This window comes from Ailuropoda melanoleuca, chromosome 1 (genome assembly GCF_002007445.2).
Source record: "Ailuropoda melanoleuca isolate Jingjing chromosome 1, ASM200744v2, whole genome shotgun sequence".
NCBI lineage: Eukaryota > Metazoa > Chordata > Mammalia > Carnivora > Ursidae > Ailuropoda > Ailuropoda melanoleuca.
Genome location: NC_048218.1, coordinates 174,078,333 through 174,087,873, shown reverse-complemented (window position 1 = coordinate 174,087,873; position 9,541 = coordinate 174,078,333).

Genomic DNA, 9,541 nt, shown 5'->3' with positions numbered 1-9,541 from the left:
CAGGCAGTTAAAAGCCACAACTACGGAAAAGAAATGCATGACGGGCAGTAAAAATCATTTTTAATTACTGTAAATTAGACCATGGTAATTAAATGTAAAATGCTATTGCATTTGTTATATGATTTCTACATTTTAAAGTCATTATCATATGAAACATTGGATTTCCACACTAGATGGACGACTCTCCTGCTACAGAAACTTAAGAAAGTCATTATTAGCAATGCCTGCATTAAATTCCTCCATGCTTTTATTAGTTATCTGTATAATTAGTAAGTTATTATAATATCCTCCCTGATTTCTCTCTGAAAATCCTCTGAAAGATAAACTTAATTTTAATTCAAAGGGCATCATTGATTAAGATCAAACAATAAACTCACAAAGACCACAAAGGAACAGAAAAAGCAAGGGGGGGGGCGCCTGGGTGGCACAGCGGTTAAGCGTCTGCCTTTGGCTCAGGGCATGATCCCGGCGCTGTGGGATCAAGCCCCACATCAGGCTCCTCTGCTATGAGCCTGCTTCTTCCTCTCCCACTCCCCCTGCTTGTGTTCCCTCTCTCGCTGGCTGTCTCTATCTCTGTCGAATAAATAAATAAAATCTTTAGAAAAAAAAAAAGAAAAAGCAAGGATCCATGAGTATGGTGAATTTTAAAATTGTCTACAAATATTCACATCCTCAGTGCTGTCTCTGCTCCACTGATGTTGTTTTTAGCTATATGACTTGCAGTTAGCCATATGACAAACTGATTGGCTTCCACTTTAAAGCAAAGACTACAGGGGCATGGCAAGTTTCTGCCAACTCTCTCCTTCTGCTTTCCATCATAAGGAGATCATGTTCCAGACAATCACATCCTCTGATTCCCATAACAAGAAGACATTTGGAGAAAACTGAAAGATAATATCCTAGATCAGAGCCTCAGCAAACAGCCACAGCCACTGGCAGGCATTAAACCAGAGACATAGAGTGATCTGCTTAGCAGAGTAGCTAACACATATTAAGAACTCAAGAAACTTCAGCTACAATCATCATTCAGCTACTATCATTGGAGAAATAATCCAAATACGTAAGAGAGGATTCATTATGTAAATTATTGTGGTATAGTACGAACCAATGAGACAGAATAGAAAACCCAGAATTAGACTTTATTACAAAGAAAACTTAAGTATTTGAATTCCATATAACAAATTAATAAAAATAAAAATAAAATATTATCTCAGAATATCTAAGAAATAGAAATCACTCATAAGGACAAAATAAAAATCTAGGTTATGAAGCTGACTATAATGTGTGATCTAAATTTTATAAAACCTTTGATAGATATAGCTGTGGATATGATATAGACAAACTATAACGACTAGCTGCAAATAATATAGTGTAGTTAATAACTTCTGGGTGGTAAAGTTCATATATATTTTCCTTTTTTTCTTTAATTTTTAAATTAACTCCACTTATTGTTTATATAAGAAAAACCATAAGAAAAATGAATAATCTTATGTTTTTAAATAGTACTAGATATATATTTCCATCGAAAGAATAACTATTAAGATAATAGTAAAGCTTTAATGACTTACTAAATATTTTTACCTCAAATTACAATTTCAACTTTACATACACCTATCTGAATGTTGTAACATTCTACTGCAAAATTTTGTCTCTGATCCTATATTTCATAACTGCTTAATATTCAAAATTTATAGGTTTGCAGAACACAGATCTTTACATATTGATAGGAAAGAAAATGCTGCTGAAATCAGAATACTTGAACTGCAGTTAGTCTCACTTGATACTTTGCCCTAATCATGGGTACTTTCTATGTTAAGTCATTCTTGAAGAAAAAATAACTTGCAGCTCAATTTTCCCCCAATAAATAACAAATTATTTCTTAAGAATTTCAGGACGATTAAAGATTGCTCAATGTTTCCCAGATCATAGAACATCATCTGAAAATCACTGCAGCCATCTGTTCCCAATCACAAGAGATGTGAAAGAACAGTTAGTAAAGATACACTGAACACCCCAGGCTGTAACAAGGAAATACCTCTACACAGCCTAAAGAAGAGTTATTTCATTGACTTAAAAACCATTCCATTTTTAACTACAACATATTCTAAATATGTCTCAATTTATTGTCTCAATTTATTATGGCTAAGTTGGGCTGTGATAACATAAAAACCCACAACGATTTGCACCAACAAAGTTATTTCTCTTTCTTGTAACATCTCCAAAATGAGTCTCTTCAGTCAGGTCTTTACTTTAGGACCAAAAGTGAATATTTTAGTTTTTGTGGGCCATTTGGTCTGTGTCACTATGGTTCACCAACTTGGCTCACCAACTCATTCTACTCTGATGTTAGAGTGCAAAAGCAGTCATACACAAACAAATAGCATAGCTGTGTTTTAATGAAACTATATTTACTAAAACAGGCCAGGGAACTGGGAGCCACAGTTTGCCAAACCCCTGGAACAGAGAATAAATGGGTGAAAGGCCTTCTTTATATAGGACTGTCAGGGAAGACTTTTCACAGGAGTGTGAATTCTAAGTGGCCAGGCATGTGAATAAATGACAGTAGAGGGTACAGGCAAAGGGTGTACCATGTACAAAGGTCCTGGGGTGGGAAAAACTTTGTGTTCTTGCAGTATAGAGAAAAGGCCAGTCACTAGAATACAGTGTGTTAGAGTTTGCTGTCATGAGCTAAGCAAGGTACAGATTATATAAAGTTTCATAGGCCATGTTAAGAAGTTTGAACATTATTCTAAGTGGAATTGGAAGGTATCTAAGTCTTTGAAACAGGGGACAGCATAATTGGATTGACTCTAAAAAATGATCATTCAGGATGCTATGTGGAGGAAAGATTGAGGGGGAGGGCAAAAACAAGGAAGGAGATTACTGCGGTTATGCAGGAGAAAAGTAATGGTGTTCTGAACTAGCCATAGAGATGAAAAAAATTGAATAGATTCAACACATTTAAAGCTGGAATGGCGGAACTAACTGAGAGTACAGGGAAGACAAGTGACATGTAGACCTCTAGAGTTTTGGGCTTGAGCACATGTGATGACATCTTGGGGCTTTTCCTACTCATACAAAATAAATATGAAAGTATAAACAATTACCTGGAGATGTTAAGAAAAAGAGCACTTCTATTTAAAATACAATCCTGATATAGTCTGTGATTTCTTCACTTCCCTATTTGATTTTGCCTTTTTGTAAGTAAAAATTAAATCCCCTTTAGCTCATCAAATCTCCAACTGGCAAAGTCTGGCTTCCTGATTTCAGAAACAAACAGGTTCCCAAGACAGAGAAAACTGTATATTTTTTAACGTACACTCCAATCAATGTTTGTATATGTACCCCCAAATTCAAGAAGCTAGTGTTTTTCCCATTTTTTTCCTCAAGAGTAAAAAATGTATGCATTTATTCAATAGATTATCTATTGAAAGTACTGTATATGCTGAGAATACAGTGGTGCAGCAAATTAAAGCCCATACACAGACTTTATAATAGGGGAGTTGGGCAATGTTTAAATAAAGCAATATGTATTAATTGTGATTAACATTTACTGAGGTTACTACACCTCCAGTAACAATTCTTATTCCTGAATTTCTGAATTTTATTCCTTCTACATATGCCCCTTATTTAAACCCATTACAGATTTTCTAAATATATTTGTTCTTCCACCCCATTCTTTATGATCTGTATATTAGATATTAGATTATCATAAAAATGAGATATCATAAAAATTATTGTAAAATTAGTAAAATATTTTAACATGATCACACTTCCTCTAATGGAGAAACTTTTGGAGCTGGCTAAGAAGACTGTATTTGTTGAAAAACCTTATGTAGCAGTTTCAAGACAATAGGAATACACAGCACACAAAGTATATACGCTTAAATCAATTCATTTTCATTTTACTGTCTTGGTCAGTTAATTTGTTTTCCCATTTTTAATAACACTTCTGTGTAAAGAATAGGTGTTGGAACAATTTTTCCACTGAAATGACCACTCTAACAGTTTAATAATTTCTCTTTCCAAAGTAATTTACTGTCACAATTATTGAAAGCTGATATGATAACCAAACAGATATTTGATTATTTTCATTACAATTATCATATGATAATGTTTAAAAAAATGAAAGGAAGCTATGAAAGTTGAGAGCCCCAGAGCTAAATGTATGGTTGTGAATAGAAAGCCTTTGAGAGAGGAGAATTGTTTTTTTTTCTATTTTGAAGTCAAATGGAGAATATTGAGGAGACTACAATTTGAACTGGACAAATGGAGCTGAGCAGAATAAAAGTGGAAACCTCAAACGTCTCTTGCATTGACATGCTATTAGCAGTAAATGTGAAATTCAGGTGAGTTATATCTGAAAGCTTTTCTTTCCCTATTTATCTCTTACTGCCTCTTTCTCAACCTTTCTATCCATATATGCTTATTTACCTTTTATATCTCATTTACTTCTTCTTTGGCTTGTACTGTATCTTAAAAATAATAAAAATAACCTCCTTTTCTCTAAAAGAAGACCACACAAATAAAATCAGTGTTCTGTGGGTACTATACCACTTTCCACCACTTCAGTCTATTGGCATGATAAAATTCCCTGTCTGACAATTCATACAACCTACCAGTTAACTGTAACAACCCTAGGAAGAAGTGAAATAGAAATCAATGTGACAGAAAAATGTTGGTCTGTTAAAATAAATAATTAGGGGCGCCTGGGTGGCACAGCGGTTAAGCGTCTGCCTTCGGCTCAGGGCGTGATCCCGGGGTTATGGGTTCGAGCCCCACATCAGGGCTCCTCTGCTATGAGCCTGCTTCTTCCTCTCCCACTCCCCCTGCTTGTGTTCCCTCTCTCGCTAGCTGTCTCTATCTCTGTCAAATAAATAAAATCTTTTAAAAAAATAAATAAAAAAATAATTGACTTGTACATATATTAGCACTTATCTAAAAAAGTTACACTGGAAAAAATTAACTGAACAATGTACCTAACAAGTCACTTAAGCATTTTGGAAATCAGAATCTTTTTTTTTCTTTTTAAGGATTTTATTTATTTGAGAGAGAGAGAGAGTGTGTGTGTGAGTCCGCGAGTGAGGGGAGGGGCAGAGGGAGAAGCAGACTCTCCCTGCTGAGCTGGGAGCCCCGCCAGGGGGCTAGATCCCAGGGATCTGTGATCATGAACAGGGGGAAGGCTAGCGCTTAACCTACTGAGCCACCCAGGCTCCCCAGAATCTTTTAAGTTATTGTTTTTACATTACATTTGAAATTCATTTTCTCTTGAAGAAAAAATTACAAATTTCCCTTATGCAACATAATGAATTTCTTCCCTGTTAGGAATTTTATTTCTTATTCATGAGAAGACTTGTTTTAACTAGAAATAGTTTTGGAGAACTAAGCCTTCTCCAACGTGCATGCACACACTCCACTGTAATTACATCTATTTGGTACTAAATCAAATTAGCATTTGATTAGCACGGTATTTTCTGACCCCAGTTAAAATATATTTATGAAAGCAATACATTAATCCATCTTTATTCCCTAGCATTCCCAATGTGGTATTTCCCTCTCTTTCAATCCCTCTTGTGCTTTTCTCACTTTCTATACAATGTTCAGGTTCTGATCACTCCTATATTTAGATATTCACTAACTGAGTCTCCTGAATCTAAAAATTTCCCTCAAAAATCTGACTTGAAGCAAGAACCCGATGTCTAATATATAAAGAAACAGAATGCCGTAGTAACAGATAATCACATATGTAATGTTTCTTTAATATTACCATTCTCTATGTATTCATTAATAAGCTATTAGAAAAAATTAAGACAGAAAGATTCAGATTTTTTTCTTTTGGAAGGCAAAATTTTATTTTCTCCTATTAGATTATACGAAATAGTCTAATTCTTCTCCATAAGGAAAGAAATCAATTTCCCTCTCTCTCTCAATGTTATTTTGGAAAAGCATCTCATGACTTAAAGGGATAAAATGTCAACATTTGGTTAAATAATTTCAGTAAAGTATGGAATAAAAAGTTACCAAGTATCTATTATCAGCAAGGTTCTTTGCATATATAACTTCATTTAATAATTGGAAAAGCTTTACTAGCGGTTATCATCTGCATTTTGCTAATGAAGAAACAGGAGCAGAGAGTTTAACTCATTTGTTCAACATCATATTTCAGGTAACGGGAATTCATCCCAGATCCATTTGTCTATAATGGATTTGTCCTTTGTTCTTATTCATAATTCTGCACTATAAGAGACTTGTTATTAAACTTTATTAATTTCCTCAAAATTGGGGATTTAGAACTTTGCCCTCTTTCTGGAACATTCTTTTCCAAACTTTTGAGTACCTCCTTTTTAGTATTTTGGTCATACCTCAAATACAATGACCTTAGAGACCTTTCCTCCCTAACTCATCTAACTTAGGTTGGACACCCAATGCCGTTTTTCTTCCCCCCGACCCCCCGGCTTTACTGAGATAAAACTGACATGCAACATTTATATAAGTTTAAGGTGTATGACACAATGACTTGATTAAGTATATACTGGGAAATATTTTCCTCAATAGTTTAGTTAACATTCATCACCACAGTTACAAATGTTTTTTTTTTTCTTGTGATGAGAACTTTTAAGATCTAATCTTAGCATTAAACGATTTTTAAATACATAATATAGTAATGTTTACTAAGTCACCATACTGTACATTACATCCCCCAGAATTCATTTACCTAATAACTGAAGTTTCTACTTTTTGATCACCTTCAACCATTTCTTCAACCCCCAACTCCCCATCTCTAACAACCAACAATCTGCTCCCTGTCTCTATGAGTTAGGTTTAAGATTCCATATATAAATGAAATCACACAGTATTTCTCTTTGTCTAACTTATTTCAGTTAGCATAATACCTCAAGGTTCATCCATGTTGTCACAAATGGCAGGATTTCCTTCCTTTTTATGGCTGAATAATATAGTCCATTGTAAACACACACACACACACACATCCTTCTATATATATATATATATATATATACATTATATGTCACATTATGTGTATATATATTTGTGTGTGAGTGTATATACATATATACATACATATAAATAAATATTACATTTTCTTCATTCATTTGTGTATAGACATTTAGGTTGTTTCCATGTCTTGGCTATTATAAATAATGCTTCAATGAATATGAAAATGAAGATATTTCTTTGAAATAGTGGTTTTGTTTCCTTTGGATATATACCAGTGGAATCTCTGGATTATATATGTGGTAGTCGTATTTCGAATATTTGAAGGTCTGTTCTGTTTTCCATAACGGCCGCATCAATTTACGTTCTTACCAACAGTGCACAAGAGTTCTCTTTTCTCTACCTCCTCACCAACACTTACTTCTTGTCATTCTGACAACAGCCGTTCCAACAGGTGTGAGGTGCTATCTCATTGTGGTTTTGATTTGTATTTCCCTGATGATTATCAATTCTGAGCACCTTTTCATGTACCTGTTGGCCATCTGACCATCTTCTTTGCAAACACGTCTATTCAGGTCCTTTACCCATTGTCTTGCTAGATTACTTTTGCTGGTGTGCTTGAATTGTATGAGTTCTTAAATTCTTAAATATTTCAGATATTATTATCGCTTATCAAATAGGTGATTTGCAAGTATTTTCTTCCATCCCATAGGTTGCTTTTCAGGTTGCTGATAATTTCTTTTACTATGCAGAAGTTTTTAATTTGCTGTAGTCCCACTTGTTTATTTTTGCATTTGTTGCTTGTGCTTTAGGTGTCATTTTCAAGAAAATCATTGCCAACACCAATGTAAATGAGCTTTTTCCCTAGGAAGTTAGTTGCTTGGGTTAGTTATTGGGTATATAAATACCTACAATTGTTGTATCTTCTTGATGGATTGACTCCTTTATCACCACACAGTGACTTTCTTTGTCCCTTTTGACTATTTTTCTCTTAAAGTCTATTTTGTCTGATGTAACTATAGCTACCCCTAATTTCTTTTGGTTACCAAAAGAGCTTTGTTAGTTTCCTTTGTTGGTATCACATCCATGTGATTCTTTGTGATCCTTGATTCCTTGCATTGGTATTTGCACATCTGAAGCTTGTCCTCCAGACTCCAGCTCAGCTTTGAGTTCTGAATGGGTCAGCTGGTAGCATCCTTGGGCATGTGGGGTTTGCTATCAGCATCTTTATCTGGGTTAGGCCACTGCTCATGCTCTGAGATCAAAGCGCACGCCCCTGGTGGGAACAGTGGGATAGAATAGCTGGCCTGGTAACTTGCTCAAATGCTACCATATGATGGGCTCTCTGGCTGCCCACATGCTCTGGTCAGGCTTTCTAGCCAGCTGGGATGGGATGCTCTATTCAGCAGTTGGGCAGGGCTGCATATGTGCTTCCCTGCCCAGGTGGAGCCATAGAAAGGGCTACACAGTCATTATGGCTCAATGGCTGGGACCCGAATGTGGCAGAACTTTCCACACTGCTCTTTGGCCAGATGGGGCAAATGATGCAAGTAAAGCATGCAAGTAAAGCTGTATCCTACAGCAGCTGCTGTGATTTCAACTCGAGAACTCTTAACTGAGGCAAGACAATTCTAACTACCTATATATTAGAGGTGCATAATTTTGAATCTTTTATTTATCACTTATATGTTATAACACAGGGTTTAAATGCGGATTCAAGAATAATTGTCACTTAAATGCTTACTTCAGCAGGCAACAAAACAAACAGGGATGGAACGATATAGGTCACAAATGTATATAATAATATTCATTACCCCTTTTTTTAAACAAAAGGTATTTTTAGAGATATTTTCGAATGCTTCGTTTTCCCAACTGTTTGTCTAATTAAAATTATACCTATAAAAATTAACTTATAATGAAATAATTTCTTGAAGAGTTTAATTCAGCCATGAAGTTAGACTGGAAACACCATTTACCTAATGTCCAGAAAATTCACTATATTCTACCTTTTTTTTTTCTATCATCATAATTTTGCAAGTATAAACCCAACCTTGCTCACTTTCATTCTGGTTATGTCCATATCATATAATTAGGTTGGCCATAGCATGATTAATTTAGAAATTTCAGTCATAGTAATAAACCATGTATTAAAAGATATACTATTATTATTTCAATATTTTATCTATATATTACCTATCTATCTATCTAGCTATCTGTCTTTCTATCTATCTATCTATCATCTATCTATCTATCTATCTATCCAAAGTTAGCATAGTTACACCCTCAATTGAACATCTTATTTTTGTTTTCTTTCCTTTGGAAAAACTTCTGTGACATATAGTATTCTCTGAATGATATACAATGGGATACTAGATGGGGTGTATACTTGGAACTTTAAATAACATCCATGCATGGCAGCCAGGTGGAAAGATGGACTAGGAAACAGGTATCCAAGTAAAGGTTGGGGAGTGATTATGAGGTACTCTGATAATAGATGTGAAAAAGGTAAAGAATGCCATAGCTGCACAAGTTTGAGGAAGATGGTCTGCAATTTGCAGGGAAGAGCTAGGAGAATGCAGTGTCACCT